The 8705-nt window shown below is 42.3% G+C and overlaps 1 long non-coding RNA gene across 1 annotated transcript; it reads right to left on the bottom strand.

The window, feature by feature from the left end:
* Positions 1-782: 782 nt before the first annotated feature.
* Positions 783-7818, bottom strand: LOC107079900 (uncharacterized). Its single transcript, XR_001480807.2, has 4 exons — positions 7554-7818; positions 2802-2956; positions 2293-2442; positions 783-1070 (listed from the first exon to the last, which is right to left on the bottom strand). It is a non-coding gene; the product is annotated as an uncharacterized lncRNA (long non-coding RNA).
* Positions 7819-8705: the final 887 nt, after the last annotated feature.

The raw sequence follows: 8705 nt of genomic DNA, 5'->3' as shown, positions 1-8705 counted from the left end.
CATCCCTCTCGTGGAAGCTATCTGTATTAAAAAGTACATTGTGATACATTGTACAATTGTGATGTCATTTGTGATGTCATGTTATATTTTATGTCATCTGCTATGTCATCTGTCATGTGAGGAAAACACACAAGTAAGCATTTCGTTGTACTTGGGTACATATGACAATAAACAAACACTCTAAGAAGAAATCAAAGCAACCAGGGGAAACATTCACACCTGTGAATCTAACATAAAGCACAGTGGAAGAAATACTTGTTAGAGGGGACATCTGCCATGACATGACAGCAGCTGCGATCTTCCCTGTAAAAACATGGGCTCTCCTGAGCAGAGGTGTGGAAGCTGAACTGCAAGCTAGAGGCCCATCAGGGCTCTGCAGGAGAGGCAGGAGAAGTGAACTTTTCCAAGAAGACGGAGGGAGACTTATGAGCCGAAAAGGGAAAAGCTGCCTTAGAAAGTGGCTGAGGTGCTGACGACTTTAAAACACCAAGAAATGGGAGACACCTGACAAGCCACGGTAGGAAAAAGACGAATAAAGAGCTCTACCGTGCCAGTTTCGTTTTAAAAAGGACTTTCACTGGTGTGATTTCCCTCGCCCTTCACAACTACTTAAGCTGGGCCACTGGCTTCTGGACTGTGGGAGGAAACTATAGCTCTTGGTGAAAACCTACATGGACCCAAAGAGAGCATGCAAACGCCACACGGAAGGTTACCTGTGGATAGGTGTCACCTTGAATTTCTTCGCACAATTACATGATCTTAATAACTACTTCTACTGTTCTGTAGGAGAATGTCTCTGGCAGTGAAAGCAGGAATCCTTATGGGATGTCAGACATACAGCACTTAGCAATGCAGAACAACCGTACTGTACCTCAGCAGAAAAAAATGGATTGAGGTTCAAAATAATAAAGTGAAAAATTTCTGAGGGTTAGCCTGTCTGTGTCCCTTTTACAATTAGCAGTGCAGTCAGGAAATGAAAAACAGACTGGCCATTAGTAAATGATTCATTTTCTTCTGAGAAAAGCCCCAGTGACTGAGTTCCACTTTCCTTATTTCCTTATTTTCGGACTCTGAAAAACACAACCTTCAATATGTTACATTTCAAGCAGATCGTTTTGTTAGTGTTCCGTGTTCCCTTGTTGACAGCATCTACATCGTTGACGGTGCACTAAGACTTTTAGTAAGTATACACTTTAGCTGGTTTACTTGTTAATTAAAAGGATCCGGGTTCAAATCCTAGCTGTGCTGGTGCCTCTTCAAGTGTTACAGTTTGTACAATATATAACCTTCTTACTCTCAGCCTTACAGGTGAGATAAAACACCAGTTGACACTGACAAAGTTTTTTCCTCTCTCATTACATTTGGCAGGGGACTACAGTAAAATGTTTATCTCAAATTCACCTAAGACCAATGGATTTCTGATGAAAGAAGAAAAAACAAATATTTCTACACGCTAAAAGAACTATGGATGAAAAAAACACTTGAATGTAATTTGTATAATGTCCAAAATGGGAACCCCTTCAGGAAACAGTCTGCCAGCTGATTAAAAGTGTTTGAGATAGTACCATGCCATGCAGACTTACAAAAAGACCTGACAATGGCTGATTGCTGTGTGAAGACAGGTTTGTGTTTTCTCTGCCCCTAAAGTTCCCTGGGTCCCTTTTTCCATACATTTTGTTTTCCTCAAGAGAAGAAAACCTAGAAACATTTCCATTGAGGGCAATAGATTAAAATGACACTGAAACGTGTATGTGCACACTGTGATGCACTGGCATGCCATTCAGAGGTGTCATTCTGCTTCAAACTCTGTGTTTCTGGGACCTGCTCCAAGTTATCGTGACCTTTATGACCAATAAGCAGCTTTGTAATAATGGATGGTTGAATGGAAAAATGAATATAGAATGTAGTCCATTAACTAAAAATGTAACAACGAATACTAAAGTACTGATGCTGAAAGTAATAAATGATAATATTGTGTTACTGGTATTAAATGCACTGTACCTTCATTAAGGTGCAGAGAAAATAAAACAGTTTTTCTTTTGTGTTCAGAAGTGCTGAAATCGATTCCAAAGACATTTTACATTAGCACCAGACTACAGGTGAGAGGCTCTAGAAGTGTGTCTGATGTCTTTTTGTTCCTTCCAAGCTTAGCTAACCCTTAACTGTATATTAAGACATTTGTAATTACAGTTGTGGTCCACTTCTCAAACGGTGTGGGATCTCAAGCAATTAGAGGGGTTTATGGGGAGACCTGATACAGGTAAACAGAATTAATTAACTTGTTGGATTTACCTTATCTTCAGCAAAGAAAACAGGAAGGGAAACCAGGAGGTACGTCTTTACACAAAGAGTTGTGGAAGTCTGGAACAAGCTGCCAAGCCTTGTTGAAGCTGACTCCAACAAGGTACCTCCCAGAAATGGCAGGGAAAAAAAAACAGAATCCTATGGTGGAAAAAACAGCACGAGAGAATTACAATTCAAATGACATAAAAATATTTTTTTTTCTTAAATCTATTGAGACATGATAAAACTACATAAAACCTTTGAGAGGACAAACTCCCCAAATCCTGCCTCTTTAAGTCAGCAAAATGGCATAGTAACAATAAATAATGTTTTTAACAAAAGTGGCCTTTAAAATGTCATCTTCAGCTGCAATAGTGCAGATCTATGAAGCCGGTATTATAGCAACCCCAGGAATGTTTATGAGCTACAGCCCACATACAAAGAAAAATCACACAGTCTGGGGGGGGGGGGAAGTGTTCAGCAATTTATGATGAATCACAATTATCATATTTGCTCACCGGAGTCACCATTAATACATCAGAGATTTTATTGCTCAGCACTGCAGCTTGTTTTATCTCCTCTCCAGGCAAGCTTTTTTTTCTGTCCAGGTGGGCTATCCCTCATTAACATATTCCTTTCTGGCACTGTGGCAGTGACTCATCCCCTGCTGCAGCTTGAAGGGGGGAAAAAACAGGCAAATTATCAGACACTCTGCTCCCTCTGAAGGCTGAAGGCTTGATGGGCTTATTCATGGTGTTTTGTTTCTCACTGAGTCAGGACTACCTACAGTACCCTGTGCTCATGGCTCTCGCTCAGCACTGTCATCTCCCCTGGAAATGAGACATGTTCTCCAGCAGACGCCCTCTCAGCACAGCAGCTGCATGCTCTGCCTATCCAGATGTACTGTACACAGGGACGTGCTGGCTCAGAAGAATGGCCGAGACTTGATCACCTCCTTCTGGAAGCCAGCCTAGCAGAGGCTAGCAGGACTTCATATTTTCGATAGATTGTGATAGGAAACAAAATCCATAGTGCACAAAGTCTTCAGCTGCTAACTTGTAGTTAGTTAGGCTAGCTGGTTTGCTTGTTAATTAAAAGGATACAGGTTCAAATCCTGGCTGTGCCACTGTCTCTGCTTGGGTTTGACCCTGAGCACATTATTTAAATGTCTTGCGCTGTTACAGGTGGTGCTAAAAAAAAACTGCAGTGCCGTGAGTATGTCACCTCCCAGTCATTCTCAGCTGGATAAAAAGATTTGATTTATCATAAGGAGTAATTGTTCCTCCCAACTAAATACACATCAGAAAAAAAGTATAGGGGGACTTCCAAATGCTACTACTAGTCTGGAGTACAACATGAATCATATGGATTTTAGATTCAAACCCATATGGTGTTACTAATTAGAAAAAGCTGGGAATGCCAATGGAGCTCCTGGGATGGGCAACATCAATCGTTTTTATTAAACCTGCCATACAGCATGGCCCAGGTTCCCGCCTGGTGCTGAAACCTGGCTGCAGCAGTTCTTGGCATTTCAGATGGCATGAGCCAGAATGGGTTTGTGGGTTTGTGGGAAATGTACCGCACACAAAAAGGAAAAAGAAAAACTGGCTCCTCCACCTTGGACTTCAAAAAAGACCACAGGAGGAACATACAGTAGTGATGGACTGAATGCTTGGAAAAGGTGAATGCGATGGAGCCCAATTTCAAAGGCTCTCAATCTCAGAACCTTTTCAGATAGCACAACAGCTGAGCACTCCACTCCCTCGTCTGAAGGCCGTCCGCCTAAAACAGTCACTCAGAAAAACCCTTTGAAACTCATCAGGCTTTTCATGCAGTTGAATTTCTGAATAAGGGTGAAGCACATAACGGGCTGATTTAAAAGGTTCTCGTAACAAGCGCTTATTAATGCTGAGCTCTTCAGAGCTCTGACTCGGCCCACAGCCTGCTGGGGTTGTTTCTCATGCTGCATTTTCTGTCATTTAATTATATTCTATGCATATGCAGGGCCAAAGGGATCAAGTGACAGAATGTTTACTCACGCAAAATAGACCTTTCCACTTAAAAGTTCATAGGCATTTAAAATATTCTGTTCTCAGAACAATACAGCAAGGCTGTCCAGTCCAGGTCCTGGAAGGCCTGTGTGTCCTCAGCAGGTTTTCAAGTTCTTTCAAAAGAAACAGCACCTTGAAGCCTGGAAATAGCTTTTAAAATGGCAAGTTAAGAGTACCCATCCATCCATTTTCTAATCACACACACTCACACCACAACCAGTTTTCCCAGAAGCCAGTTAACATATCAGTATGTCTTTGAACTGTGGGAGGAGAACATGGGTAGAAGAAACAAACCTACAGTGGACAGTCACTGTGTAACATGGATTCCACAAAGTTTTACTACTTCGTCTTCAGTGCAAAGGTGAATTGTATTTCATTGGGCACAATCCTGTGATCACTTTCCATTCGAAAGAACTGACATTTTACATCATTTGGCTTTCTCACGAGTTTCAGTCATGAAAGCATGTATTCTATGTTGGATCTGAGCTCTTTAAAACAATAAAGCTGTCCCTTCAACTCCATTCCCTTCATCCTCTGGAAGAAAGAAAACATGTGAGCATCTCTTACTCCTTGATGACAGTGCCCTTTCTAATGTGCCCAGATGATACAAGTCATGTGTGCGAACTAGCATGGTAATGTTGACACAGACTGGTGCACATCCATTCCAATGCAAATCTGTGAAGGAAGCTTGCTTCCTCCAAAACCATGTCTTGCAGTCTCATTCCCTTGAGGCAAAGCTGAAGGTGACTGTGGTATAGCACTTTGACAGCGGGTCTTGTCCACTTCTGGGCGTAATATGGGTTATTCACAGGTATTCTCCTCACTGCTTTTAAAGTCAGTGGACATGTGGACACAGCAAATCAACATGAATTTATAAGAATACAGAAGTATATTATTTATCCAATTTATAGGATTGTCAACATATATCTTTTTCCACAACCTGGGATTTACTTCATGTACCTAACAGATTTTATACAATTAACATATTATATTTAAAAGTTGTGTCACTTCAGCTGGTAGTATAGCACTACCTGAATGCCTGCAGGAACAGCTGAGCACTTAACAAAACGCTGGTTCAAATGCTGTTAATGTTTATCCAGTCCTCACAATGGACTAATCACTGGTCTAGTATTTTCTATTGATCTGGACAAGTGGTGCAGGATACTCATGCAAGGTGAATCACTGGAAAGCTCACAGAAAGACATTAAAACGATTCACCAGGCTGTTTCCCCTTACAGGTACACTGGGTTAATTGGCCTGCTTATATACCTTCACTGGGAGCAAATAAGAATCTAGGCAAACAATAAGATCAGATGCCATGCGATCTTATTGTTGAAAAGTTCTGCTTTTGAGCAACTACAACACATGCCTGAGTTTAATGGGTGAATTTTTTCATGTTCACCATAATTTCATCAAACTTAACGTTTACGAAAAATAAAAAAACAGGTTTCACTTGTGAAGTGCCTCTTTTAAGCCAGGGCTTGTTAAAACTTTTTCCTCACTGCTGCTCCCTTACTTCTATGTGGGCTACACTGTACAAGAAAGAAACTCAGGGGATTACAGCCTCAACTCTGAGTCTTTAAATAAAATAGTGACCTAATTTAGAGCAGCTGGCCGTTCTGACTGACTGAGCTTGATGTCAGCAGGTGTGCCCCTCCTACAGTAAAGTACAGCATCTCTCTGATAAGCTAGGTCTCTCTTACATTACTGAACAGCATCTGCTGATAGGGTGCGGGGGGGTTTGTCAGGAGGGAAACAAGAGAATTGGTGCAATTTGGCAGGGTAATTCCTCTGCACTGGATGAACTGAGGATCAATATTTGCCCTCGCAGCAGACTGCAGCTTCTGAGCTCATTTCATGGGCCATTTACCAGCCCCTGTTCTCCCAGAGGAACCACCTGTTTACAGAAAATGCACGATCCAACCAAGCAGGCAGTGGAGGTGGGCGGTGGCTTCACACCAGCAAATCATTTGCAAGGCAAAGTACAGCTCGTGCGCCTTTGAAATAGAATGCAAATGCCCAGCTTAGGCAGAGCTACTGTATATAGCCTGAAACCCGGACTAGCCTTTAGCAGGCCCAAACAGATGCCATCAGCAAAGACTAATCAGACAAACTGACAGACAGTTAACCATCCTGGGGGTCACATGCCCAATGGTCTTTAAAGTAACTGAATGGGGAAAAAAAATGTTTTTCAAAGAGACACATTTGAGGTCCCTACCTTTTCCATCAACCATGAAGCACAGATCTTTAAGAGGTCGTTCTCATCACCAGTAATAACATTAAGACTGAATTTATGATAATGTTTTATTCCTTTCTTTCCAAAAAGCATGACAGGTGTTAAGGGTTTGCCAAATAAGCCCCTGTGTCCTGTGTAAACTTTTAAAACAATAATAGAAATCCTATATATTCCATGTATTGTCCCCTTTGTCTGCTGACACCCACACATCAAATATCTGGGTGTGCTGGCTTCATTCCAGATGACATTCCAGTGACTGGCCAGGCGCAAGCAGGGAAACACTCATTCCTCCCATTTCTCACCATCCCACCTCCCCCACACCCTCCACAAGCAGAAAAAGCACAATTGGATCACCCCTTCCCTGGACAGCAGGGCAGTGGTCACCCCCACCAGCAAGTTCTCAGGTCTCAAAGGACCTTTACAGATCTTTACAGACAGAAAGGTGCAGAACCTTGGGGATGAACATGATCAGTTTTGCTGCTCACTGCACCACAGATCAGCGAGGGTGAAATATGCCTTAGCCAGACTAACTAGGCCCAAACGGACTCTTAGCCAGTGCACCAGGTACTTGATATGCATCAATGCATGTGCAGGAGCCTCTAAAAGTGCTGCAGAAAATCAACATGACATGTTTTGAACTAGGAAGGAAAAACACATTTCTTGAAACTGATGAATAAGGAAGCCTTTCTTATTCATAAAAGTTTTTGAAAATATATCAGATACAGTATGAATACACCAAGAGTCAGAATCTGTTTTTTTTTTAGGTAGGTGACTGAAGAAGAATGTTTAAACCATTTCTCGTTACTTACCACATTCTATCAAAGATCTTGTACTGCTTAATTTTGATCACTACCAACACCTTGTAGTCAAAAAATTCATTGAGACGTTTCAGGAGCTCTGAAAGCATTTCATTCTTAAGAGCCTGTCAGTAAAACGCAAGCTTGTGGAGTGCAAAGACAACACACAGACTCAATCCATCTTACCTGGAGCATTCTGCTCTGCACATCCCTGGGCGTTTTAGGCTTGCATCCATGAAAGAAAGGGAGGAATGAATATACCAGCTCATTTTTCATTTCAGAAAAAGCTATTTTAAAATTCAGTGCTATCAGATAGGCGCACTTGGCCCTCAAGGGAAACAACGGGAAGAGAAAACACACAGTACAGAAATAGTTTTGTTTCTTTTGCATATGTGGCTTTTTTGGGGGGTATGTGCTACCTTTTAAAAAATCTTCCCACCCATCTCACCAATCTGCGTAGCTGAAATGCACTGACAGTCTAAAACGGACTAGGTATCTGTGCTGAGAAAAAAAGGAACTAATCACAAAATGGAGGCAAAAAAAGCACTTCTATCACAAAAGAAGTAATGAAACTATGGTGTAGCTTTTTGAGTGCCAACAAAAGAGGGATTTTGTGGTGCCGCTGCAAGAATGAAACCCTACATCACAAATTCCAGGCATGCACGAGTCAAAGCATGGCCACTACTTCTGCCTGATTTTGTTTTTTGAAGAGAAAGAGAGATCTGGCTGTGCGGGGCTTTGTGGAAGCTTTGAAAGTAGGATGAGTGGTACAGTTAGCAGGTGCCTGAGACAGCAGACTCTTCACGCAGGGTCCTGTCCAGCTGGCTGTGACAGAGAGCAGGGTGTTGCTGCCCAGGATCAGCACAGCTCTCCAGGCCTTCTGTCCACCCCCCCACCTCGCTTCTTCTGTACCACACTCCCCTCGTGCCAGACTGAAGGGGGACTGCAAAAGCCAATTAAAGCAGGGAGGCCAGGGCATTAAAAATTCAAAAGGCCTTTCCATCTGCAATCGCTGCTTTTTTGTGTTTGCTGGCGAAAGCAAGCCTATCACACGTGCCCACAAACGCAGGGGATCAGATTGTAGAGCCACTCTGACCCGTCATATTTCTTGCTCTATTGTTGATCTCCTTAGTCTGCTGCAATTCACTGTCTTGACATATTCCTGTTACCCCAGAACTATACATTTTCCAAATGGCAGTCACCCATCTGAAGCATGTCCTTCCTCAGGACATGAGGACAGCAAAGACAAGGAATCAAGTTGATGCAACTATGAGTGATTAATTTAATAGCATGGCTTGTAGCATTAGCATTGCCATAAACACTGGTGTGAGAATCCAC

This window comes from Lepisosteus oculatus, chromosome 26 (assembly GCF_040954835.1).
Source record: "Lepisosteus oculatus isolate fLepOcu1 chromosome 26, fLepOcu1.hap2, whole genome shotgun sequence".
NCBI classification, from domain to species: Eukaryota; Metazoa; Chordata; class Actinopteri; order Semionotiformes; family Lepisosteidae; genus Lepisosteus; species Lepisosteus oculatus.
This window is presented reverse-complemented; position numbering and strand designations above follow the sequence as displayed.